Consider the following 27929-nt stretch of genomic DNA (forward strand, 5'->3'; position numbering starts at 1 on the left):
CATCTGGGGTTTACCATTTGAGGTGAAACAGGCCATTCCCCATGCCTAAGAAGACTTGGCCTTGTCTTTCTCAATCTTAACATTTAAAAACCTGTGTCTTTTTCCCTGATTTTAAAATATCTTATGACATAGTCTTTTCATGGCACCATCAGGAGTAACAGAAAACATGATTCCCAGTTCCTAAACCACATCCTGAAAAATATCCATTTATTTTAACATACTTATATCAATACTCCATCCCGTCCCATAATTCCACCAACTATGGCAGGTCTTTTGCTTAAGGCAGGAAACTATTCTCGTGGGTGAGAAAGTATATGTGGAAGCTAAGTGAAATATCAGTTAGGGTATATGGGGATAGCTGGCCATGGGGGCAGGGAAGAAGGGATTCAGTCCAACCTCGGCAGGAGCATCACTGGAGTCCATCAAGGTGGAAATCCATCAAGGTGCCTAAAAGGCAGCGTCACGCAGTGGGCTCTGGTGTCCGTTAGGAGGTGGCCCTCACCTCAGGAAGGTACGTCTCCTAGTACTTTGCCAGCTGCTTCTGCGAATACTGGCAAAGCAGCTGCTTCTGCCTCAAGGTACTTGACTATGTGGTGTTTGAAGTCCTTGGATTTCTCTTTCTCAGACTGTATCACTTCTTTTTGGACCACCGTTGAAATCCTTTCAAAGTCCCTCTCATACTGGGTTACCCAGGACTCCCACTCTGCAACCTCCTCCTTGGCCTGCTGCAGCCTGTCAGGCTTGTTGGCCCACCGCAGCCAAGCCTCGGCCTCCTGCTGCTTCTGCAGTGGGACCTGACCATCCTGCCGGCCCTGCCATCTCTTCATGCGCTGGTCACAGGCGGTGTGGACTACGGCCAGGAGGCAACTGTAGTCACTTAGGGGCTCAGCAAGTAGGAGGACGTCACTGCTGGCCTGTTCCTGGTGGAGCTGCTCAATTCTTTCTTCCACCTCAGCCAGCAGGGAGAGGGAGAGTGCCCGGGACAGTGCCGTGTGGTCCTCGGGGCTCCCGAGCATGGCCAGGCACTTTGCAAACTGGGCTGTGTTCAGCCCTAGCTCTTTCCCGTGGCGGGCTAGAGTTTCAGCAACAGCATGCAGTTTCTGTATGCGCTGCTCCTCTCCCTCCACCGCCTGGAGCTTCTCCTCAAACCGAATGTCTGGTCCATTCATCTTGTTGGGCACTTTGCTGACTGCATCTGGGCCTTTGTTGAACATCAGGAGGCGATCAGTGCCACTCTATGTCTGGGTACCCACGGCACGTGGCAGCTCTTCTTTTTCCAAGAACTCTCTGACGTCGGGGTCCTGCAACACAGTGGGGTGATTCACAATCCAAAGGTAAAGCAGCCCTCCATTTTTCTTATGTATTGATTGATTATAGAGATGTGGGGCACAATTCAGGGTTAGGTATACAAACACTGATTATGCAGGTACCCTTGTTGATGAGGTATGCCCCTCCCTTCCCTAGCAGTTTCCCTCAACTGCCAATCCCACCCCCCTCCCCTGACAGTTTTCCACTACGGCCAATCCCTTTCAAGGTCCATTTATGAGTGAGAACATATGGAACTCAGCCCTTTTCAAGAAACTGCAGAAGAAGAATCTTCCTTACCAACTTTCACTTTTGTCATTCCTGTTAGGCTCTTCTCGGCTGGCGGAGGAACAAGAAAGCCATTCTGAGAATGTTTCTCTGAGAGCTTCTCGTAAGACCTAGATCTTCTTCTTCTTCTTCTTCTTCTTCTTTTTGGGTTGCACATATTAATTATATTTGGATGTTCTTTGTTTCTTACAATGATGTTCCAATTTTTTTTAGCTTTTCAGAACAAATTATTTCTCTTGCTCATTTTGTCTTGCAAATTATTTTTAATGTGCATGAAGAACTTTGAGATGAATGTTTCAGTTTGTTTTCAAAGAGGACACTATATTCAAAGGAAATATAATTGATGAAATAATTTCAAAATCTGACATTGAATGTAAAGTGTTACATATGACCCTAGGGTCTATTGAATTGTATGTACACATACATGTACGTATGTGAGACTACGCTGTAGATTTCTGTTATAAGTGGTATCTCCCCAAACTTCCTATAAATAGGTCTTCTTTGTATTACAGACTGTTTACTTCTGAACTTTGGTAAGCTCGTCTGTGTTATAACTTTGTAGGCTACATACGCATTTATACTATTCCCTATCTTCTCAGGATCAGTTATACTGACTGCCACATCAAACTGGTCCTCTGGTTCCTCTTCCTCTTGCTCCTCATAACTTGGCTGGGGCTTAGAAGAATTTGCAGCTTCCTGTGGAGAAGTGAAACGAACATTTTGGTCAACACTTTCTAGTAACTGAGAATAAATATCCCTCTTTATAAGGGACTGATGGGACAGTGTTAGTCAGCATCTCTCCGATGACCCAATCATAAGAATCACCTAGTGAGCTTTTGAAAAAAATACACAATTTCTAGACTCCATCTCAGACCTGCCAAATCAGAATCACCAGGGGAAAGGCTCGTTTAGAATTTGAAATTTTTTGCCAAACTCCCCAGGTGACTCTTAAAATCAGACCAATTTGGGGGCCCTGGCGTGGAGAGAAGGGATCGGCGCTAGAGATTGGAAAGTTTGAGTGTGAATCTGGGCTTTAATGCTCGCTCAATAGGAGGTCTTGAATGAGCGGAGTAACTTATCTGAACCTCAGTTTCCTTGGATGGAAAAAGGGCTCCCCGTCCTCCCTACCTCACTGGCTTGTGCGACTCAAATGACTTAATGTATGTGGCAACACAGGGGAAGCTCGATCAGTTTCCCCCAAATGGGGAGAAAGTTAAGTGGCTCATGGGCTGCCACAATTTCCCGTTGATTTGTGTCATATTTTGGAAGATATATTTATTAGCTGACATCTTACAGACTGGCAGAGGGGCCTCTGTTTCACCCGTCTGGGCTTCATTTCTCCACCGTCAGGATGGCTCTGCAAGAGAAAGCTGTGTTTCTCTGGGGGTTTTTTGGACTGCCTTTGCTGTTTTCGTTGCTCCCTGGAGGTTTGTGAAACCTGAGGGATCAACCCCACATTCTGAAAGAGATCAGTCTGTCTTTGTTTTGTTGCTAAAGTTATTGCACCTTTGGCCTTATTCTTGACTGGAAAAGTTCACCCATTTTATTCATTTATTTAAAAAAACCCTATATTTTGTTTGCACTGACTTTCTGTTCTTTTTTGTTTTCAATTTCATTCTTTTCTGTTTTTATCTTTATTATTTTATTCCTTCCATTTCTATGGGGTTTATTTTCCCCTACTTCTCTTTCAAATGTCTTAAAGTGAACGTACAGGGTCATTGACTTGAGATTTAATTTTCTTTTCCTTTTTTAATCTTTAAAAAATTTCAGTAGATTTAGGGTATGCACATAGTTTTTGGTTACATGGTTGCATTGTATACTGGCAAAGAAATCTGGGCTTTAAGTGGACCCACCACCCCCACCTGTGCACAGTGGACCCAACAGGTGATTTTTCGTTCCTCTATCCTTTGCACCTCTGCTTTATGAATCGCCAGTGTCCATATCACTCTCCACATCTTTGCAGATCCTTAGTTCAGTTCCCACTGATGTAAGACTATGCGGTTTCTGGTTTTCTGTTCCAGTGTTAGTTCCCTTAGGATGATGTTCCTAAATCCGTTCAAATTGTTGCTATTTCATTCTTCTCGATAGCTGGATAGTACTCCATAGGGTGCACATGCCACATTTTCATTATCCACTGGTCGGTCGATGGGTATTTAGGTTATACCACATCTTTGCAATTGTGGATTGTGCTGCAATGAACATGCAGTTACATGGTAATTTTTATATAATTACCTTTGTTCCTTTGGGACAATAGTGGTATCACTGGGTCAAATGGTAGATCTACTTTGAGTTCTCTGAGAAATCTCCATACCAATTTCCATAGAGGTTGTACTAATTTATACTCCCACCAATAGTGTGTAAGTGTTGCCTTTTTCCTGTATCTGAACCAGCATTTATTGTTTTTTGAAATTTTAATAAGGGCCATTCTGACTGGTGTAAGCTGGGATCTCATTATGGTTTTAATTTCCATTTTCCCAACGATTAGTGACGTTGAGCATTTTTTTTCATATGTTCATTGGCCATTTGTATATCTGCTTTTGAGAGATGTCTGTTCATGTTATTTGCCCACTTTTTAATGAAGTCGTTTGAATTTCTTACTGATTTGCTTGAGTTCTTTGTAGATTCTGGATACTAGTCCTCTGTCACATGTATAGTATTTGAATATCTTCTCTCATTCTGTAGGTTGCCTTTTTGCTCTGTTGATAATTTCTTTTGTTGTGCAGAAACTATAGGTTAATTAAGTTCTACTTATTTTTGTTTTGTTGCTATTTGCTTTGGGGATTTTAAACATAAATTCTTTGCCTAGGCCAATGTCCAGAAGAGTTTTTCCAAGGTTTTTTTTCTAGGTTTTTTTATGGTTTCACTTCTGACATTTAACTCTTTAATCCATCTTGAGTTAATTTTCGTACATGGGGAGAGATAGAGATCAAGTTTCGTTTTTCTGCATGTAGCTGTCCAATTTTCCTGGCATGGTTTGTTGAGTGGGGGATCCTTTCCTCAGTGTATGCTTTTGTCTACGTTGTCAACGATCAGTTGGTTGTGGGTATTTGGGTTTATTTCTGGATTCTCATTCTGTTCTATTGGTTCATGTGTCTGCTCTTGTACCAGTACAGTACTGTTTGGGTTAATACAGCCTTGTAGTAAATTTGAAGTCAGGTAATGTGATGCCTCCAGCTTTGTTCTTTTTTCTTAGGATTACTTTGGCTATTCAGGCTCTTTTTTGGTTCAATATGAACTTTAGAATTGCTTTTTCCTTTTTTTTTTTTTTTTTTGAGTTGGAGTCTCACTCTGTCGCCCAGACTGGAGTGCAGTCGCCACGCCCGGCCACCGCAGCCTCGACCTGCTGGGCTCTGGCGATCCTTCCGCCTCAGCCTTCCAAGTAGCTGGAACTATAGGCATGCGCTACCACACCCAGCTAGTTTTTATTTTTATTTTTTTGATTTATTGTAGAGATGAGGTCTCACCAAGTTGCCCAGGTGGGTTTCAAACCCACGGGTTCAGGCAATCCACTCACCTCAGCCTCCCAAAGCGCAGGATTATAGGCTGAGCCGCCGAGCCTGGCTAGAATTGCTTTTTCTAATTCTGTTTAAAAATGACATTGGTAGTTTGATAGGTATTGCATTTAATTTGTAGATTGCTTTGGGTGATGTGGTCATTTTAACAATATTGATCCTTCTAATCCATGAGCATGGGATGTTTCTCCATTCATTTGTATCCTCTACAATTTCTTTCATTGGTGTTTTGTAGTTCTCCTTGTAGAGATCTTCAACCTCCTTGGTTAAATATATTCCTAGATATTTTAGTCTTTTGTCACTATTGTGAGTGGGATTAAGTTCTTGATTTGATTCTCAGATTGGTCACTATTGGTGAATAGTAGTGCTACTGATTTGTGTGCAATGTTTGTTTGTTTGTTTTATCCTAAAGCCTTACTGAATTCATTTAATCAAGTCCAGAATTCTTTTGGAGGAGTCTATAGGATTCTCTAGGTATAAGATCATTTTGTCAGCATACAGAGATAGTTTGATTTCTTCTTTTCCAATTTAGACATCCTTTACTTCTTTTTCTTGCTTGATTGCTTTGGCTAGGATTTCTAATGATATGTTGAATAGGAGTGGAGAAAGTGGTCACCCTTATTTTTTCCAGTTCTGAGAGGGAATGCATTCAACTTTTCTCCATTTACATTTACATTGACTGTGGGTTTGTCATATATGGCTTTTATTATTTTGAGAACTGTTCCTCTATGCCTCTTTTGCTGATGGTTTTTATCATGAAGGGATGCTAGATTTTAACAAATGCTTTTTCTGCAACTATTGAAATGATTGTACGATTTTTGTTTTTAATTCTGTTTATGTAGTGGATCATGTTTAGTGATTTGTGTATGTTAAACCACCCTTGCATCCCTATGATAAAACCCTTTGGTCATGGTAGATTTTTTTAAAAGTGCTTTTGAATTCTGTTTGCTAATATTTTGTTGAGGATTTTTTTTTTTTTGAGTTGGAGTCTCACTCTGTCACCCAGACTGGAGTGCAGTGACCGCTCCCAGCCACTGCAGCCTTGACCTGCTGGGCTCCGGCGATCCTTCCACCTCAGCCTTCCAAGTAGCAGGGACTACAAGCGTGCGCTACCATGCCCGGCTGATTTTTGATTTATTGTAGAGATGAGGTCTCGCCAAGTTGCCCAGCTGGGTCTCAAACCCGTGGGCTCAGGCAATGCACTTGCCTCGGCCTCCCAAAGCGCTGGGATTACAGGCTGAGCCACCTAACCTGGCCAAGGATTTTCACGTCCATGTTCTTAAGAGATACTGGTCTGTAGTTTTCTTTTATTATTGTATCTTTTCCTGGCTTTGCTGCATCTTCTCCTGGTATCAGAGTGATACTGGCTTTGTAGGATGTGTTAGGGAGAATTCCCTCTTCTTCAGTCTTGTGGAACGGCTTCAGTAAAATTGGGACCAGTTCTTCTTGGAAGTCTGGTAGAATTCAGCTTGAGTCCATCTGGTCATGGACATTTTTTATTGTTGTTGGGAGACTGTTTCAATCTTGCTATTTGTTATTGATCTGTTCAGTGTTTCTATTTTTTTCTGATTCAAGGTTGAAGGGTTGTATATTGCCAAGAATGTATCCATTTCCTCTCGATTGTCTAGTTTGTTTGCAGAGGTGTTCATAATAGTCTCAGATAATATTTTAAATTTCTGTGGTTGTAATGTCTCCATTTTCATTTCTGATTGATCTAATTTGAATCTTCTCTTTTTGTTTCTTAATTAATCTAGCTGGTGGTCTATCAGTTTTGTTTATCTTTTCAAAGACCAACTTTTTGTTTCATGGGTCCTTTGTATTTTTAAAAAATTTCCTATTTCATTTAGTTCTGTTCTGATTTTTGTTATTTCTTTTCTTTTGCTAGCTTTAGGTTTGGTTTGTTCGTGTATTTTTAATTCCTTGAAGTATGACATTAGGTTGTTGATATGCAATCTTTCAGTTTTACTAGTGTAGGCCTTAAGTACTATACATTTTTCTCTGAGCTCAGCTTTTTCTGTGCCCCGGAGGTGTTGATAACTTGCTTCATTGTCATCATTTGTCATGAGAAATTTTTAAAATTTCCATTTTGATTTCACTGTTGATGCAAGGCTCATTTTAGAGCACATTGTTTAACTTCCATGTTTTTGTTTGGTTTTGTAACTTCTTTTTGGAGTTAATTCCTAGTTTTAAACTGAGAAGGTATTAATATAATTTGAATTTTTAAAAATTTATTGACACTTAATTTGTGACCCTATTGTACAGTCTATCTGGAAGAATCTTCCATGTGCTGATGAGAAAGTGTATTTCGTAGTTTTGAGGTGAAATGTTCTGTAGATGTCTGTTAACTCCACTTGCTCTAGTGTTTAGTTTAACGTCAGTGTTTCTTTGTTGACTTTGTGCCTTGATGATCAGTCTATTGCTGTCAGTGAAGTCTACCACTATTACTGTATTGTTGTCTCTTTCTCTTTCTTATTGAATTGGAGTCTCACTCTGTTGTTAAGCCTGGAGTGCAGCAGTATGCTCACAGCCATTGCAGACTCAACCTACTGGGGTCACGTGAACCCTCTACCACAGCCTTCCAAGTAGTAGGAACTATAGGCATGCACCACTATGCCCAGATAATTTTAAAAATTTATTATAGAGATGAAGTCTCACCACGTTGCCCAGGCTGGTTTCAGACCCCTGGACTTAGGCAATCCTCTTGCTGGCACTGCAGGTGTGAACCACTGCACCTGGCCTGTCTATCTCTTTTTCAAGGTCTAGGAAAATTTGTTTTAAAAAATTAGGGGCTCTGGTGTTAGGTGCATATATATTTTAAATTGTTATATCTTCTTGTTGATCTGATCCCTTGATCCTTATATAATAACTATATTTATCTTTTTTCCTTTTTTGCAGTTGTTAAACTCTGTTTTATCTGATATGAAACTGTCTACTCCTGTTCATTTTTGGTTTTCATTTGCATGGAATATTTTTTTCCCCACCCCTTTACCTTCAATCTATAGAAGACTTTTTGTGTTAAGTTGGTCTCTTGAAGGCAGCAGATATTTGGGTTGTGTTTTTTTAAAATCCATCTGCCATTCTATATCTTTTTAGATGGGCATTGAGACTATTTACATTCAGAGTTAATAATGATTTGTAAGGTACTGTTCCATTCAACATACTGGTTGTTATCTGGTTTATTTATTTATTTATCTATTTATTTATTTATTTATTTATTTCTCTATTGTGTTGGTGTTCCATAGACCTGTGAGCTTTGTGATTTACAGCATTTTCTGCTCACGTATTTTGACCTTTGTTTCAGTTCTTAGAACTCATTTGAGTATTTCTTGTGGGGCTGGTCTAGAGGTGACAAATTTCCTCAGTCTTTGCTTGACTAAGGAAGACTTAATTTCTCCTTCATTTATGAAACTCAGTTTTTGTGGGATACAAAATCCTTGGTTGACTGTTATTCTGTTCGAGGAAATTGAAGATGGGGTCCCAATTCCTGTGACTTGTAGGGTTTTCTCTGAGAAGTCTGCTGTTAGTTTGATAGGTTTACCTTTGTAAGTTATTTGATGCTTTTGTATCACTGCTCTTAAAATTCTTTTCTTTATTCCTTCACATTAACTTTGCATAACTGGATGATTACATGCCTTGGGGATGACTTTCTTGCAGTTAATTTTTGGGGAGGTTCTTTGGGCTTCTTAAATCTGGATGTTTAAGTCTCTGAAAAGGCCAAGGTAGTCTTCCTCCTTTATTCCCTCAAATTGGTTTTCCAAACCTGTTGCTTTCTCTTTCTTTCTCAGAAATACCTATGATTAGGCTTGTATGTTTTGCATAATCCCACATTTCTTGGAGACTCTGTTCCATTCTCTTAATTCTTTTTTCATTTATTGTTGTCTGATTGGGTTAATTTGGAAGACTTGTCTTCAAGTTTTGAGATTCCTTTTTCTACTTAATCTAGTCTACTGTTAAACTTTCCATTGCATTTTGTGCTTCCTGAAATGATTTTTTTTTATTTCCAGAATTTTAGCTTTTATTTTTTTTAAGGTCTCTATCTCTTGGATAATTTTCCTGAATAGTTTTTAAAATTTCTTTATGTTGGTTTTCAATTTTCTCTAGAAGCTCTTTGAGTAATTTTATAATCAACCTTTTGAATTCTATGTCTGGAATTTCAAAGATTTCATTTTGGTTAGGGTTCATTGCTGAAGAGTTAGTGTGATCTTTTGGGAGTGTTGGAGAACTCTGATTTTTTTTTTTTTGTTGGTATTTTCAGAATATATTTCTGGTTCCTTCTCATTTGAGTAGACTATTTCTTTTTATTTGAAGGTGGCAGGGGACTGTCATAAACACTGCAAGTTTCCCTTGGGAATATATAACCTTGGTGTGGTGAGTTTCTCATTTGCTCACTGTGGCAGTCCTGTGCTGGGTACCTGCACTGGTTCATGGACTTCTTAGTGGCCAGAGTAGCTTAGAGAGTGGTGTTAGCTACGGTCTGGGATCAGACTTTCCTCATAGCCAAGGCATTATATCAGATGTGATGGGTTGTGCTGTTGACCTCTGGCCAGGAGGTAGCACTTGGTGGAGAGAGCCAGCTGTAGTGGTGGCTGTGGGCTTTCTTCCTGGCTTGGGATGCTCAAGGAAGTGCCCAGCCACACTAGGTGAAGGGCAGGGCTCTGGGGATTGCCTAAGTTCGCTGTCTGCTTTGAGCTTTCAAGTAAAATACAGGGAAAAGGACCCAAAGAACTCCACGTGTGTGGACTCTTGGCACCCCAGAGGGGATTAGGAGGGAGTCCCAGGTCACTGGGATGATGCTGTTGTGCAGTGAAGGCAGAGAAGAGTTTATACCAGCAAAAGGTTGCTATGGTGATGCATCTCACCTGGCTCCCTGCCTTGACCCGAGGCAGTCTGCTTGCTGAATGTCAAAGTGCAGCCGGCCTCAGGGTCTGAAGTGTCAGGGCCTGACGTGTTCTCATGGCAGCCTGTACCAGACAGGAACTGTCTGCCACCATGGAGTTTGACCTTGAGTCCCGTCCCCTCCCAGGCTAACTAGAAAGCAACTCTCTACAAGGGTTGAGTTTCTGGCATGTGGCAGCCAGAGCTGCTCAGGGCTTTCTTTTTTTCTGTACTGCTCCATGTAGGCATTGGCAGAGCATGGCTGTGCGTAAGACAGTCTGCTATGAGGAACTAGGGTCTCACAAAGCTCGGGGTTCTCTCCAAGTTTGCTGCAGGAGCATAGGACTCCTGAATTTCCCTTACTCACTTTCCCCACTGTGTCTGGAGACTGATCCAGAGGAGAGTCTGACTAGTTCCCCAGGTCATTTATTTTTCTCTTCTGTGAACTATGTGGTGATTATTTCTCCTTCTCTTTCTTTGAGGCAGAGTCTACTTCTGTCACCCAGGCTGGAGTGCAGTGGCATGATTGCAATGATCATGGCTCATGGCAGCCTCAGTCCCCTGGGTTCAGGTGATCTTCTCACCTCAGCATCCCAAGCTGGGACTACAGGTACTTTGCATGCTGGGACTACAGGCGTGTGCAACATACCTGTAGTCCCAGTTAAACCTTACGAGTAAAGTGCAGGAGGAAGGACCCAAAGAACTCCACTTGTATGGACTGCTGGCTACCCCAGAACTAATTTCTTCATTTTTACTTTTGTAGAGATGAGTTTTCACTATGTTGTCCAAGCTGTTGTCTCCTAGGCTCAAGTACTCCACTCTTCATTGGCCTCCCAAAGTGCTAGTGTTACAATTCTGAGCCACCATGCCCAACCTATTAACACTTCTTTGATGAGTTATGGGGTGTGCGTTAGTCCTTTTCCTCTCTGGGAGCTAAGTAAACTCTCTCTCTTTGTTTATTCTGTAGGAGAAACATATTCATATTAGCTGTCTCATGACATCCATCTTAATCCTGTCTTCCTTATTTTCTAATATAATTATTTAATATATTATAATTGTTTAATAATATATTTTCTAAGCTAATTATTTATAATTATTTAATTATCTAAATCTTCATGTAAGCACTGTATGGCTGCATTTTGTAAATTTTAGTATATTATAATAGTTTTCATGCAGTTCAAATACATATTTTAAAATTTTTTGTGAGATAGTTTCTCTATGACTCATATGTTATTAGAAGTGTATTATTTAATTTACAAATACTTGTGAATTTTCCAGATTTGTTTCTGTTACTGATTTCTAGTTTAGTTCTCTTTTTCTCTGAAATATTTTGTGTGTTTTTTATTCTCTTAATTTTTTGAGGTTTGTCTTATGGCTCATGATATAGTGCATAAGCATTTGAAAAAAATGCATTTAAAACATGTGCATTCTACTTTTATTGCTGGAGTAGTCCATAAATTTCAATGTCTCGTTGCTTGATGGTGTTATTCAAGTCTTCTACATAATTACTAATTTTTGTCTATTTGTTTTATCAGTTATTGAGAGAAGAGTGTTGAAGTTTCTGACTATAATTATGGATTTGTATATTTCTCCTTTCAGTTTCATCAGTTTTTGCAACATGTATTTTGAAATTCTCTGGTTGTGTGCATAAACATTAAGGGAGTTATTTCTTCTTGGAGAATAACCTCCTCTGTTATTTTGCAATGTTCCTATGTATTCCTTTTCTAGAGGTGGATCTAGCTATGTTGTTCAGGTTGGAGTGCAGTGACTAGTCGCAGGTGCAGTCATAGTACACTACAACCTTGAACTACCGGCCTCAAGTAACCTTCCTGCCTCAACCTCCTGAGTCACCCCTCTTTATTCTTGATAGCATTCTTTGCTCAGAAGTTTGCTTTGTTAAATAATATTAACAACTAGTCTTGCTTTCTTTGATTAATGTTTGTGTGAAATATTTTCTTCCACGTTTTCAGTTTTAGCTTACCTAGGTATTTATATTGAAGTTGTTTTTTATATTGATACTACTGCTGGCTCTTTGCATCCATGGGTTCAACATCTTGGATTCAACCAACCACAGATCAAAAATAATTCAGAATAATAAGGATGGTTGTGTCTGTTTGAACATTACAGACATTTTGTTGTCATTATTTTCTAAACAATGTGTCCTAACTACTATTGTCTTAGGCATTGTAGGTAGTCTAGAGATGATTTAAAGTATGTAAGAGGATGTATGTAGGTTATATGCAAAATATATGCCATTTTATTTAAGGGACTATAGCATTTTATATAAATGTCTTTCATGAATTTGGTATTGGGGGCTGGGAGTGCTGTAACTAATTTCCCATTGATACCCTTGGATGACTATATATTGTTAGGTCTTACTTTTTTATCCAGTCTGATGATCTCTGTCTTTCAACTGGTGTGGTTTAGACCAAAGTTGGCAACTTGTTCTGTAAATGGCCAGAGAGTAAATATTTTTTTGGTTTTCTGAGTGATGTGATCTTTGCAGTAGATATTCAGTTCTACCACTGTGGTATAAAGCAGTCATTGACAATATGCAAATGAATGAGCATGGCTGCCCTGGGCCATGGCTGATCACAGTTGGTTCCCTGTAGTCCAGACTTGGTCCTTAGGCCACAGTTTACTGCCTTTGCTTAGACCTTTCAAATTGTGTTCTTTGACACACTTCGCCGGCTTACTCAAGGTCAACCTGACCTTTCTAAGTAATCAATGTGCTTCAAAATGTGTAAACAGAAGTCACTGTTCCTCAACTCTTTTTTCTCTCCTTCTCTCTTTTTTCTCCTATATAAATTCTGTCTTGGCTTTATGAGATAAAATTAATCAGTTTATTGATTTCCCTCACATACAAGTAAAACAGCTTGCTCACGATTAAGTACATTGCTCTGAGTAATTCTCTGTCCGTATGTTTTAAGCTTCTTCAAAACTACTACACTATTTAGTTAGAGACAGTTTGATAGTCCAGAGTTTAAGAATAAGACTGATGCCTAGTAAACCTAATTTTTCTACTTATGTTTAATTATTCATGGATTCATATGATTAGTTATTATATTTCAGAGTTCTTCAATCATTTATTAATACAGTCAAGAAAAAATATTTTGAATTCAGGCACTGCACCAAGTGCTAGAGACAAAAACATGAATAAGACTTAAACTTGACCTTTAGAAGAGATCCTTCTTCCCTGAGCAGCGTTCTAGCTTAGTGTATGATCTTGATGTTTTGCTGCTGCTGAAAATATTAAAAATGTGAATTTTTTTCAACTTTATAGTATGCACCCATAACACATTCATTTACTCATTAACTCATTATAAGTACTCATATAAATTCTCAGAAGAAAAATTGCTCAATTGTAGCAAATAATGTATTCATAAGTTTTGTCCAAAGTTGCCCATTGTGTTAAATTTCCATGGTTTCATTTTATTAAATGTTTTTTGTCCTATGCTGTATTTTAACTCATATTTAAAACATACATCAAAAAATCTACTTATTGGCCAGGCTCGGTGACACAGCCTGTAATCCCAGCACTTTGGGAGACTGAGGCGAGTGGATTGCCTGAGCCCCTGGGTTCGAGACCTGCCTGGGCAACTAGGAAAGTTCATCTCTACAATAAATCAAAAAATTAGCTGGGCATGGTAGTGCGTGCCTGTAGTTCCGGCTACTTGGAAGGGTGAGGCGGAAGGATCGTCTGAGTCCAGCATGTGGAGGCTGTGGTGGCCAGGAGTGTGCCACTACACTCCAGCCTGGGCAATGGAGTGAGACTCCAACTAAAAAAAAAAAATCTACTTATTTTATTGGAATTGCTGACATTCTCCTCAAAGGCTACCAACACTATCACCATAACAACCTCTGTGTTTGTCCCAGGGAAAATAAGAAAATTTGAATGAATTTTAATCTTATGAAAAAAATAAAGCACTGTTATGCTTTTATTTACTAATTTCAAGCTGCTAAAAAGCAGTAGTACTTTTCATAGAAAATATACTATGCTTTCTCATATACCCAGAGGAACTCAAATCATTCTACAAAAAAGATACCTGCACATGTATGTTTCTTGCAGCTCTATTCGCAATAGCAAAAACATGGAACCAACCATGTTGCCCATTGAAACTGGACTGGATAAAGAAAATGTGGTACAGATACACAATGGAATATTATGCAGCCATAAAGAAGTACAAAAATATGAACTTCGCAGCAACTTGGATGGATTTGGAGTCGATCATACTCAGTGACCTATCACAGAAACAAAGAACATAGACCCATATGTTCTCACTCATAAGTGGACTTTGAACTATTATAATACCATAGGAAAACGGTTGGCAGTAATGGGAAACTATCAGCAGGGGGTGGGATTGGCAGTTGAGGGAAACTGCTAGGGGAGGGAGGGGCACACCTCATCAACCAGGGTACCTACATAATCAACATTTGTATACCTAACCCTGAATTGTACCCCACATCTTTATAATTAAAAAAAAAACCCAACAAACAAAAGCGTTAGAACCAAAGGAGTTTATTAAAGATAAATAGAATGTCAATGTAAACCAAAAAATTCTGTCCCGTCTCTGATCTTCTTGGCCAGTGCTCTGCCTGGCTTTATTGAAAAGCCATTTTACCTAAGGCATGAGAGTTACTAAATTGTCCTGCTTAAAACAAGTTAACCAAAATTCTGAAAGAACAGCTTCTTGGAGATTTGGACAGATCTAAGAAATAACTTAAAAAAATTTTTTTTTGTTTTAAAAATGTGGGGTACAATTCAGGGTTAGGTATACCAATGTTCATTATGCAGGTATCCTTGTAGAATGTGCTTTCTGAGCTGGTGGTCTCTGTCTTATTAAATCTCTGCGCATTTTTGACAAGCCAATCAGTAATAATTCAGAACTATTACCCAATGAAGACTGACTCAACTGATAATAGCTATTGTGACAGTCCATGTACACTTACTCTACACAGCGAAGGTGCCTAGATCTTGAACCTCAACCCCTCCATCTCATGCCTCTCCCTCCTTCTGAGCTCTTTCTCCACAGCATACAAATCTTTGTAAGTCTCTTGTTTTGAAAACAAAACAAAAGAATGCTCAATAGCTTTCTTTGACTCCAAGTCTCTAGCTACCACTGATTCCACACACTTCCTTCACAAAGTCAAGTTTTGAGAATATGTTATTTACACTTTATGTCCACTTTCTGTTATTAGCCCATCCATCACACAGTTAAAACACAAGCTATCGTACCTTCTATTTGACATTTTTCAGTAATTGTCTTACTTTGCTTCTTGGGGCATTTGACTTTGTTGACTATGCCCTAATTCCTGGAATGCCTTTGTCTTGGATACAAGAACAATATTCTCTCTGGGTTTTCTTCCTACCCCTTTGATTGTTCCTCCTTCGGATTCTCTAGCATTTTTAAAATCAACCTGCCTCTTAAAAACCTGCCTGCCTTCAAAAAGTCATACTTCCAAAGGCTAGAGGGAAAAGTAACTTTACAGTGGAGAACCTGCTAAATATTAAAGCTACCTTACCCTTAGGGTTAATATCCCAATGATGTCATGTGGATATCAGATACTCTTGGTATGCTGTAATGAGGAAGGGTGATTTACCTTTGTGGCTATTCTTTTAAAAAACCCTAAGCCTAGTCTAATGGTGAGATAAATACATCGTGCTAACCCAAACTGAGAAACATTCTACAAAATACCTGGTCAATACTCTTCAGAGGGTCATTAAAAACAAAGGAAGATTGAGAAAATGTCAGAGACAGAGAAGACTAAAGAGACATGTAAACTCCATGCGGTGTGGTTTCCTAAAATTGGTCTATGAACAGAAAAAGATGATATTAATGGAAAAACAGGTGAAAGAAAAAAGTCTACTGTGTAGTTAATAGCAATGTACCAATTTTGGTTCTTAGACTTAGCAAATGTATCACAGCAACATGAGATAACGTTAGAGGAAATTGAAGTTGGGCGAGGGCAATATGGGAAAATATGTGTACTATCTTTGCAATCTTTCTGCAAATCTAAAATTATTTGAAATCAAACATTTATTCTGGGAGGAGTTTCAGAGTCTGGGCAGAGTGGGGTGTTAGAAGCTCAGAGTTCAGCAAAGTCAGAATGTGAACAAAGCCGGGTTGGGAATAAGTGAAGGAGATAAATGCAATTGCTTGAAAAGTCCTTGGGAGGTTTACAGTAACACTTTAGTAGGACAGCAGGACTGTCCTTTAAGCATACTGCCACCTGCAAGTTTAAGCCTGCTAGATAGACTTAAAGGGCCAGAAGTGTGCCATAGCTTTTAGTTTAGTTTTGTTTTGAGAAAGCAGGATTTATTGAGAGGACAGAAAAGCTTCCACAGTGGGAGGGGGTCTGAGGGGGTTGCCCAGCTTTTAGTTTTTAAAGTATATTTTGCATATATCATGAGTTCTGTGATTAATCCTTGCAGTGACTCTGTGAAATACTATTATACAGTATTTCCATTTTACAGATAATCTAGCTGAGGTAAAGCAGCTTGTTTACAACAAATCAAGAAACAGTCGTTGCTCAAAATGCTGCCAGTTTCAGTTGTGTACGTCACTGATTTTTTTAAATTGAAAACAAATCTGTGTAAAGAAAAATTATCCTTCCACCCTTTGAAGTGTTGTGATGTCTATTCATCTTTAAGGTTTCTTTGTTTAACCTTTAGGTGTGTCTAAACTAAATTGTGTGACAAAAAATGCTACTGGGTTCCACATGTTAATTTGTATTTTTGCAAATTGGAGAGATTGGTAGAACTTGACTGAACTGATCAAATTGTTTAAGAGTTCCAGGGGAACTGCAGGAGATACAAAGAAGTGGGAGTTCATTTCAGTGAAACCCATGTTATTGGATGACATTCATATTACTCATCTCCCATAACATATTCTGTTATTTATTTTTTTAGTTGAATCTCTCAGACTAACAATTCCTATTGAAGAACTGTTCAACACAAGTCTAAGAGGAAGATATGACACTAAGACCTTACTTAGACTTGTTGGGATGTCCCTTGAAAATTTTAAATAGTTCAAGGTCTGGTGTGATGGCTCACATGAGCGAGCCACTACACTCCAGCCTGGGCGACAGAATGAGACTTGGACTTAAAAAAAAAAAAAAAGAAATTAAATAGTCCCAATGACCAAATTTCTTTATGTGCTTTAGACTAGAACCACCAGCTTCTCCAGGTAATATGTTTCTTCATGTCTGTCTCTCACCATCTTTTATCCTTGATCTTCAGGAACTTGCTTCTAAGGCTGAGGAAGAGTCTTTTTAGTTTGTGTGAGATCCAGACAGACAGACTACCAGGAGAGATGCTCTTTGCAGCGCCAGAGAGGTCCTTGCGTGACTAAGTGTGATTTATACAGATTCAGGGAAATTGATCACTGAGCCAGTGAACTAACAGAGGGTTATCAGAGTATGAATTCCTCACTGATTTCTCTGTTCACTATTGAAGGGTTAACTTGCTGCACAAAACTGAAGTAATTTTCAGAAGTTATCCAATAATCTAAACTCATTGGGACCAAGAGGTATCTGATTTGTGGTCAAGTTCTGAATGGAAGCTCATCTTTGACATGGGATGAACAAAAACTCTACTACTGACTGTTAATGCCTAGAGTGTATTCCAATTATCCAAGATTTCAGAGTCTCTTTTGAGAATAATAATAAAAAGTTTTGGTATGTGATGTTATTTTATTTTGAAGAATTCAAAAGTTTTTATTTATTTTATTTTATTTTATTTTTTGATTTATTGTAGAGATGAGGTCTCACTAAGTTGCCCAGGCTGGTCTCGAACTACGGGACTCAGGCAATTCTCTCGGCTCAGCCTCGCAAAGTGCTGGGATTACAGGTTTGAGCCACCACGCCTGGCTAGTTTTTATGTTTTTACATGTCTTTTTTGGATGAATGTGTATTACTATAATTTTCATGCTTTATTTGAAATGTACACTAGAATTTTATAAAATATACAATTTTTAAAAGTCTCTAAACTAACTTGAAAGGTAAACTTGACTTTGTATCATTAAGTGAGGTCAGTAAGTATTTGCCTTCACTACAAGTGAATTGAGTCTGTCTAGATTTCATGATGCTGGACCAGCTAGGTATGAGAATGTCAAGGGAATTGGCAATAAGGAGGTGATAATAGCATACATATCATTACTAATTAAGATATTTTTGAAGTAATTTTTCAGGTGGCCTACCTAAACCACTATGAAGGGAAATGAAATACGGATACATACAGATTCCAGATCTCAGAACACTTCTTTTGTTATTTTATCAAATATTTAAGTTAATTTCTGAGTTTTTCTTAATCAGAGAAAAATCCATGTAGAGTGAAGTACATTAAATGAAAGAATCATTGAAAAATGCATAGTGTTCAAATAGCTATAAAATTAAAATATGAGTCAATGTATATTTTCTAAGATTTAAGAATAATTTTAGTAACATTTTTTAAAGTGCCAAAGTAAAGAAAGCACTTCTGGTTCTTGAATTGTCTATAATTCAGCCACAGTGAATCATTTCAAGTCTAATGCAATCAAATCTTAGCACAGTTCCTTGCCTGTGCAAAAGGAGAATGCTTAATAAACACAACTTTAGAGAACAATTACTTAAACTACCTCTGAGTGAGCCATAGTTATTTTATTTAATAGGCAATTGTTATTCCCTTCCTCTCTTGCTGAAGGAGTACCAGAAACCATGTAGGAATGTTTACTGAAGTAGCATGCGGAATAATCATAAAACGATTAAAAACAGATAAGGAGAAATGCCTCATCTCCAATGTGGAATCTTTGGTCCCTGGCTTAGTTTCTAATACTCAGCATAATGGCTGACACCTAGTAAAAAATAGCAAAGAGTCATAGAGTAAATGAATGATGCAAATATAATGAAAAACTGAACCCACAAGGAAAACTGGGGGGATGTTTGATTATGTCAGTCATTATGAAAAGGCTAATAAAAGATTTTTATGAAGACTACTCATATGAGAGCAAATAGAGGTTTTTTATTCAGAGATTGCAAAGGCAATGGCCACCATCATTTGTCATTTGTGTTTGCCACAGACTAAGAGGCAGACAGGAGAGTGGGAAGGCTTTTAATGGAAAAAAGGGAAAGCTTTGGGTGTGCCCTGACTGGAGGCATTCGCATGGGGAAGCTGCAGAGGGCTGCCTAGAAGTGGGCAACTTATCTAGAGAGTTTGGGGAGTATGTTTGGCTTCCTCTGGTTGGTCCTGAGTTGGAAGAAGGGGCAAACATTGTGAATGCTGGTAGTCAATGCTGTAGAGGTTGGCATGTCTGTCTGGTTGCTTGCTGCTACAGGTTGTAGGTCAGAGTTCTTTTGTCATATACGGCTGGCCATTGTCCATTTGTGCATTTAATCTCTCAGTTTAGCTTTCTAATATGTGACAGTTTGAGAGCCTCATTTGACTTTTCTCCTCAAATGTTTATCTCTGGTACCAGATATGGGGGTATGGGAGGAGGCTTAAGCGACGTCTGTGTGATGGTGAGAAGAGGGCTGAGTCTTCTTTCTCTGTAGAGACCATACCATCCTGTGAAATAGCCACATGTATCTGGTGGGCACCCGGAAGGCAGCCAGTCTGAATTGCGATATGGACGTACACACCCAGTGTCCAAGATTTCAAATGAATGAAATAAGGGGAAATGTCTCACTAGCAATGAAAAACGATGTTTGCTTTGTGTTGAACTGATAATATTTTAGACATATTGGAATAAAAAATGGATCATTAAAATTAATTTTATTTTTTTAAATCTTTTTTAAAAATGTGGTGACTAAGGCATCTAAGATCACATGTGTGACTTGGATGATATTTCTGTTAACAGTGTTGTCCCAAAATAACCTTTTTTGTGCGTAAGTTTCCTCTTCCACGAAAGAAGTCAAATGCTCTCTATAACATGTCCCTTCTTCAATGCTTCACTGTAAGGGTATTTGAAAGGGTGGCAGCAAATTTGTGCATTATTCATCCATCAAAATATTTTTTGCTTGCTGTGAGCCAGACAGTAAGCGAAGAGTTGCTCACTCTTGAATAGTTCCCAGTCATTGCCTTTGGCAGCCTTGGGAGACAGAAAAAAATCCTTAAATGATGATTTGTTTAATAGGCAAACAAAACGACTTAAATTCAAGAAAATTTCATGAGAAAATACTTATGCTGCTAATTCTCACAATTATGTATCAGCAATGTTATAACTAACTTCTCTAAAGAAACAACAACAACAACAACAAAAACAGCACCCAAAATATCTGATAGTTCATTTCAGGAAATATCTTTGTGTAAATGGTTTTATGAACCAAGACTGGATTCAGTTCTGATTGTTTCTCTTCCTGTAAAAAAACTGTATGACCTTGACAAACCTCTGAACCCTATGGGAATCCCAATCTCCTCCCCTGTAAACTGGAACCCCATGAGATTGCTCTGAGCCACAAACAATATAATATGTGTGAAAAGCCAATATAAATATGAAGGATAATGACGGTTATCATTAGAAACGATTATGGCCATTAGGTTAACATGAGTGTACGGGGAAAAGAACGATTTGAGGACTCAGAAAATAATTTTTAGCCGCATAGACTCTAAAAGAACCAGTCAAAGCTCAATAAGTGTAAAAATGCAAAGGATAATGTGCGGTAATAAGATCTCACCCTTCATGTGACTCTAAATCGTTTTTTAAAAACTGCCTTCACGACTGAAGTAACTAATGGACGACAGAAAACTCTCAGGAAGAAACTGCTTCAGGGCTGCATATCTGATGAAAGGTATGGCCTAAAGCCCGATTCTTTACAGGAGTCAAAGTGAAAAAAGAAAATCATCACTCTTGTGTGCTCTGGTGGCATTTTGATACATTTTGGTGATCTCACTTCTACTAGCCATATAAAGAGAACATCCCTGGCTGTAACATTATTACCAGAGGGTGTATGACTCGCCCAGGGCTGTGTGAAAAAGAATGGCCTCTTTGCAGACCTCCGCAGACCAATATGGTAGCCCCAAGCTATGTGAGGCTGTTGAACACTTGATGCGCAGCCTGAATTGCAATCCTTAGTGAGTGTGATGTTCACACGGCATTTTGAAAACTTAGTATAAAAAAGAAGAATGCAAAACATTTCATTAATTTTTAAATAATGATTACATGTTGAAATAATAGTATTTCAGTACTTGTTTCTGTGATAGATCACTGAGTATGATAGACTCTAAGTTCATCCAAGTTGCGGCGAAGCTCATAATTTTGTCCTTTATGGCTGTGTGACATTCCATCGTGCATGTGTACCACATTTTTTTTTGGCTGGTCCTCTTTCAGTGGGCAGCACGGTTGGTTCCATGTTTTTGCTATTGTGAATAATGCTGCAATAAATATGTGTGTGCAGGGATCTTTTTCATATAGTGATTTGAGTTCCTCCGGGTATATTCTCAGAATGGAGATTGCTGGGTTGGATGGAGGGTTGACCTTTTAGATCTTTCGGGAATCGCCACACTGTTTTCCACAGAGGTTGTACTAGTTTGCAATCTCACCGACAGTGTAGAAGTGTTCCCTTTACTCTACATTGTCTCCGGCATCTGTTGTTTTGAGTTATCCATGATAGTCATCCTGACGGCAGTTAGGTGATATCTCAGTGTGGCTTTAACTTGCATTACTTTGATGAGGAGTGAGGCTGAACATTTTTTCATGTATTGGTTGGCTACTCATACTTCTTTTGAGAAGAGTCTACTCATCTCTTTCGCCTACTTTTTAATAGGGCTGTTTATTTTTTTCTTTTTGTCATGCCTGAGTTCCTTGTAGATCCTAGATAACTAGGCCTTTGCCAGGTAAACAGTTGGCAAATATTTTTTCCCATTTTGTAAGCTGTCTCCCTGCTCTCTTGATGGTTTCTTTGGCTTTGCAGAAGATGGTCAGTTTGATGAGGTCTCCCTTGTCTATCTTATCTCTTATGGCATGGGCATTTGGGGTTTTGATCAGAAATTGGTTGCCATTTCCAATTTCCATAAGGGTGCCTCCTGCATTTTCTAAGGTTCTTATAGTTTGAGGTTTTATTTTTAGGTCTTTGATCCCTTTATAGTTGATTTTTTTTTGTGTATGGTGATAGATAGGGATCTTGTCTTAATCTCCTGCATGTGGTCAGTCAGTTTTCCCAGCACCATTTACTGAATAAGTTATTTTCTCCTCAGTGGTTGTAAGTGGAGGCTTTGTCAAAGATGAGTTGGTTGAGAAATTGAGGTTTTGCTTCTGGAATCTCTGTTCTGGTCGATATGCCTGTTCTTGTACCAATTCCAGGTTGTTTTTATTATTGTATCCTTATAATAAAGTTTAAAGTCTGGAAGTGTGATACTTCCCGCTTTATTTCTTTTGCCAAGGATTCTTTTGGCTATTTGTGGTCATTTATGTTTCCAGATAAATTTCTGTATTGTCGTTTCCAGGTCTGAGAAGAATGATGCTGGTAATTTAATGGGTATTGCATTAAATCTGTAGATTGCCTTGGGTAGAATCTTAACAATCTTGATTCTTCCAATCCACGAGCATGGACTATTTTTCCATTTGTTTGTGTTATCTTTGATTTCTTTGAGCAGTGTTTTGTAGTTTTTGTTGTAAAGATCCTTCACTTCTCTCGTTAGGAAGATGCCAAGCCATTTCATTTTATTTTTGTTGCTATTGTGAATAGGATTGTGCTTTTTATTTGGTTCTCTGCCTGTTTGCTGTTGGTGTATAAGAATGCGACTGTCTTTTGCACATTTATTTTGTACCCTGAGACTTTGCCAAAATCCTTTATCAGTGAAAGAAGATTTTGACAAATTATTTTGGATTTTTGAGGTATAGAATCATATCATCAGCAAAGAGGGATAACTTGACTTCCTCTTTTCCTATTTGGATGCCCCTGATTTGCTTCTGTTTTCTGATTGCTCTAGCTAGGACTTCCAACCCTATGTTGAACAGGAGGATGGAAGTGAGCAGCCTTGTCTTGTTTCAGTTTTCAGGGGAAATGCTTCCAATTTTTGTCTGTTTAGCAATATGTTGGCTGTGGGTTTACCGTAACTGGCTCTTACTATTTTGAGGTATGCTCCCTCTATGCCTAGGTGTTCAAGGGTTTTTATCAAGAAGGAATGCTGGATTTTGAAAAAAAACCCAAAAACCCAAACTTTTTCAGTATCTAATGATTTAATCGTGTGTGATTTCTATTTTTACATCCTTTGATGTGTTTAATTACTGTTATGGCCTTGCGGATGTTGAATCAGTCCTGCATCCTGGGAAGGAAGCCTACTTGGTCATGGTGGATGATTTTTGAGATGTGTTGTTGGATCGGATTTGCTAGAATCTTGCTGAGTATTTTTGCATCTATGTTCATCAGGGATATTAGCCTGTAGCCCTCTTTTTTTGGCTGAATCTTTAGCCAATTTGGGTATCAGTATGATGTTAGCATCATAAAATGATTTGGGGAGAGTTCCATCTTTCTCAGTTGGAATACTTCCAACAGGATTGGTATCAGCACCTCCTTGTATGTTTTGTAGAACTCTGCTGGAAAGCTGTCTGGTCCAGGGCTTTTATTTGTAGGTAGTTTTCTTATGACAGAGTTGATTTCCTGGGTTGTTTTTGGTCTATTTAATGTCTCAATTTCTTCTTATTTCAAACTTGGGTGGTTGTGTGATGTCAGAAAGTCCTCCATTTCATTTAGGTTTCGAGTGCGTTTCCATACAGGTGTGCATAGCACTCTCTGATAATTTTTTTTTATTGTTTCAGGTTCTGTTGTGATTTGATTTTTTGCATTCCTGGTTGTTTTTATTTGGGCTTTTCCTCTCTTTTTCTTGATCACTCTGGCTAGGAGTCCATCAGGGGTCCACATACCTGTCAGTAGATACTATTTCTACTTTTTTGAATGTGACTACTGGGAAACTTAAAATTATGTTTGTGCTTCACATCTGTTGCTCCTAGTGTTTCTATTGAATAGTGCTCCTAGGACCCTGCTTAGTGTGTTTTTAAAGCTCAAGTTCTTACTTTGATGGATTTTGGGGATCTTTTTCCTCTCCCTATATCCACCCCCCCCATTTATTTCTTCCAAAAATCACTAAACCAAGCAGCCAAAGCAGGTATTTAGGTTGATTACTGGAAAAATCAGTCCTCAATCATTTTCTTCCTGTTCCAATAGGTTTTTTCATTCTTTCTTTCATCCCTGGTTGGAGGGCCAAAAAGTTTGGTCTGAAATGATTTGATCAAATTTCCCATAAAAACTCCTTTAGTTAACGAATAGATGGAAACTATCAAATACTTTTTTTTTTGCTAGACAGTAGTTTTCAGTTTATTTTGAGGTGACCTGTCTCTGCTCATATTATTATTTTCAGGGACTCATTTTCTTTCCCAATAGACATTCCACTTAAGTACTTTGTCATGTCTTGAACCTGGGCCAAGAAGGAAGTCTCAAGACAGCAACAGATTTAAACAACTTTTTCTTTCCCTACGTGACCTTTAGCTCTTTCTAGGAAGAAAAAACAAAGTCAAAGAAGAGCAGAGATTGACAGAATCATGTTTACAAGTAGTCTTCAGCCAGAAGAACTATGTCAAAGATGATTGAGAATTTCTGAAAGTGAAATTCTCAATTTACAAGGTTTTGTACACACAACATGACTGGAATGGTAGTTGACGCTGTAATACAGATAAACATTCCTTCCTTGTTCAACATCTATTCTAATTTGGGGAGACAGGTAATAAACAAAGTGTTAAGACACAATTTTCATGAGGGTCAAATGGTGACTGTCTTGCAAATAAAAAATAGATACATGTCAAAGGCTGTATTCAGCTTATTAATGAACAAGGTGTCTTAGTCCTTTCTGTGCTGCTACGAAAGGGTTACCCAAGACTGAGTAATTTACTTTTTAAAAATAGGTTCATTTGGCATAAGAACCATGGTGCTAGCAGTTGCTTCCGGTGAGGACCTTGGGAAGCTTCCAGTTACGTCAGAAGATGAAGGGAAGCTAGGGTGACACATGATAAGAGAGGCAGCGGAAGAGGGGCAGGGGTGCCATGCTCTTTTAAGCAACCAGCGCTGGGGTGAACTAATGGATCAAGAAGTCACTTATTACCATGGGGACAGCACCAGCCCTTCCTGAGGGCCTCCACCCCCTTGACTTAGACACCTCCCAACAGGCCCCGCCTCCCACATTGGAAGCCACATTTCAACAAGCGATTTGGAGGGGACAAACGTTCAAACTGTGTCGCAAGCGGATCAGTCAGATGCTAAAACAGGCTTAAAGATTATTCAAGAAGTTGCATGTTTACAGTCAATGTTAGAATACAAGATCAGATAATGACCAGCAGGGTCATAAACCATAAACTTTGGTTTTATCTCTTCCTCCAGAAAGGCGTCATTCGCATCTCTACCCAACAAAAATTTACAAGTTAACTTCTGTTCCTACAAAATTGTAAATGGCCAGACAATTGAGCAGTGAATTCCAGCAGTACACTGAAAGAACACCCAGTAATCTCTTTTGCTCATTTAGAAGTTTTGGATAATTTTGTGACAGAAGTAGATAAGCCAAATACATAGTGTCTTTGATGGTGATAATTGCTTCAGAGAAAAATAAAGATAAGGAGATAAGGGTGTGTGTGTGTGTGTGTGTGTGTGTGTGTGTGTGTGTGTGTGTGTCTATGCGCGCACACCCAAGTGCACTCAATTTTAAATTCTAATGGGTTTTCTGCATCTGTTAATAAAGTGCTGTTTTTTATTGAGCGTCAAGACTAAAGAGGGATAATATTATTCATGGATTTTGTATTTATAAATGACTACTTGCTAAAATTTATTTGTAAGTCTAAAATCAGTACTTGTGGCACTTGTGGTCACTCATGGAGATGTAGAGTGGCAGAACATTTGAGTTTCCTGGTGTGCACATTCCCAGGTGGGGTCAAACAAGGAAATGCTCTTTCTCTTTGTTTCAGTTCTCAGATTGTAAGCGAATGTCCTTTTCATGGTCTATCTAGTGTCCTTCTAAAAATTGTATTTTTGGTGTTGATTTCATCATTTAAAATGACTCCCAAGTGTAGTGCAGAAATGCTGTTTAATGTCCTAAGCTCAAGAAGGATGTAATGTGCCTTACTGAGGAAATATATGTGTTAGATAAGCTTTATTCAAGCACACGTTATAGTGCTATTGGTTGTGAGTTCAACACTAGTGAATCAACAATACATCTTTTTTTTTTTAGTTGGAGTCTCACTCTTGTCGCCCAGGCTGGAGTGCAGTGGCACGCTCACGGCCACCGCAGCCTTGACCTGCTGGGTTTAGGTGATCCTTCCGCCTCAGCCTTCCACGTATTTGGAACTACAGATGCACACCACCACTCTCAGCCAGTTTTTGTGATTTATTGGCGAGTTGAGGTCTCACCAAGTTGCCCGAGTTGGTCTTGAATCCCTGGGCTCAGGCAATCCTCTCACCAAGCTTGGCCTCCCAAAGTGCTGGGATTACAGGCTGAACCACCACACCTGGCCAACAATATATCTTAAGCATGGTATCTTTACACATAAAACATGACTCTGTATTGCTCAGTTGATAAAATGTGAGGGAAAGCTCTCACAAACCTAGCCCTATATTTCCATTAGGGGCACACAGTTCAGTATTTGCTAAATCAGTATTTGTGGAGACTTTATGGAATAGAACGACTGTGAGTAGCAGGACTGGACTGTATGCTGCTTTAATATATCCAGGGCCTAGGGAATGGTAAATCCGAATGTACATCCATTCATGCCCACTAAATGTCTCCAAGTGAATGTGAACCTGGAATGTCGTAGGAGATCCAGAGCAGGGAAGAGCTTCTGTGAAGCCAGAGTCTGTTCATCAGGACAGTTGCCTTGAGCAGGGAGGGACCGGTGAGCAAGCCAGGGTGAATCCTCTACAGTGAAGCGGGAAACCAACCTGTGAACACAGCCAGGACTTTGGGTGGTGAGGCGGAAGTGACTGGAATGAAAGGGCCAGGTTCCTTAGTTGGCCTCTGCCTCTCTTTCAGTGTATCATTTGGGCAGCGTAATTTTACCTCTCTAGATCTCAGTTGTGTTACATGCAAACGAGGCAACTGCCCTACTTTACTGTTTAAGGTTCAGTGGACTTAGAATGTGGAAAGAGGAGACTGGCAGTTCCTGGGATGCAACCCAAGCTTACACGACACCGCATCTTCTCTCCATGAGGCCCAAATGTAGACACACTCATAACCACGGGCGCGTCAGAGCCTGAATTCTGCCTTCAGTTTACTGCCTCCATGTCCAGACAATCTCATGGACGGTTCTGGAGAACACAAGCTCTCTGGTCATACCTTTGGACGTGAACAGGACCACTTCTCCAGACCTCCTGACATCGTCTGAGTGGCGTTTTGAGTCACATTCCTCTCCAAGTTTGCAGTTCAGGTCAAATGAAATATTTTCAAAGCTCAGTATGTATTCCCAAAACAGCAATAAATCACTCAGAAAGTGATGTACTCATTTGCGCACAGTTTCAAATTACTGATTTAGCCAGCTGAGGGCACGCATTATGGTTTTTCAGCATATGATTTTTTATTTCTGGTGCTCTGATCATCCAGTAATTAGTGGATCCAGATGAAATTACATGCTGCTGCCATTGCCTCAGATGGTCAGGTTTGCAGGATGCCAACTCCCAGCTCCTTTGGAGTTGACATAAATATTATGGAAGCAAAAAATTATAGTCATTTGCAGGGAAATCATGTGTTTAATTGCCAAGTGAAGCAGAGGAAAAATAGCAGAAGCAGGCATCATGTATCAGTTTATGTGAGTGCATCATTGCAAGTTGCAAAGGGGTCTAAAAGGACTTTTCAATAGCAAAATGGAAACAAAACCATTCTAAAAAACGCCATCTGTGAAGCCTCCAGATATGTCGGACTGGCTCATTTCCTTTCAAAAATAGCCCCTGCATTCCAAAGGATGTGAATAATGAATGGAAATGACCACGGAGTCAAAATGG

The 27929-nt window shown here is 39.1% G+C and overlaps 1 pseudogene; it reads right to left on the bottom strand.

The window, feature by feature from the left end:
* Window positions 1-484: 484 nt before the first annotated feature.
* LOC103255215 lies at window positions 485-27309 on the bottom strand (annotated as a pseudogene).
* Between the last annotated feature and the right edge of the window lie 620 nt (window positions 27310-27929).

This window comes from Carlito syrichta, unplaced genomic scaffold (genome assembly GCF_000164805.1).
Source record: "Carlito syrichta isolate Samal-C Ts95f unplaced genomic scaffold, Tarsius_syrichta-2.0.1 Scaffold287939, whole genome shotgun sequence".
NCBI lineage: Eukaryota > Metazoa > Chordata > Mammalia > Primates > Tarsiidae > Carlito > Carlito syrichta.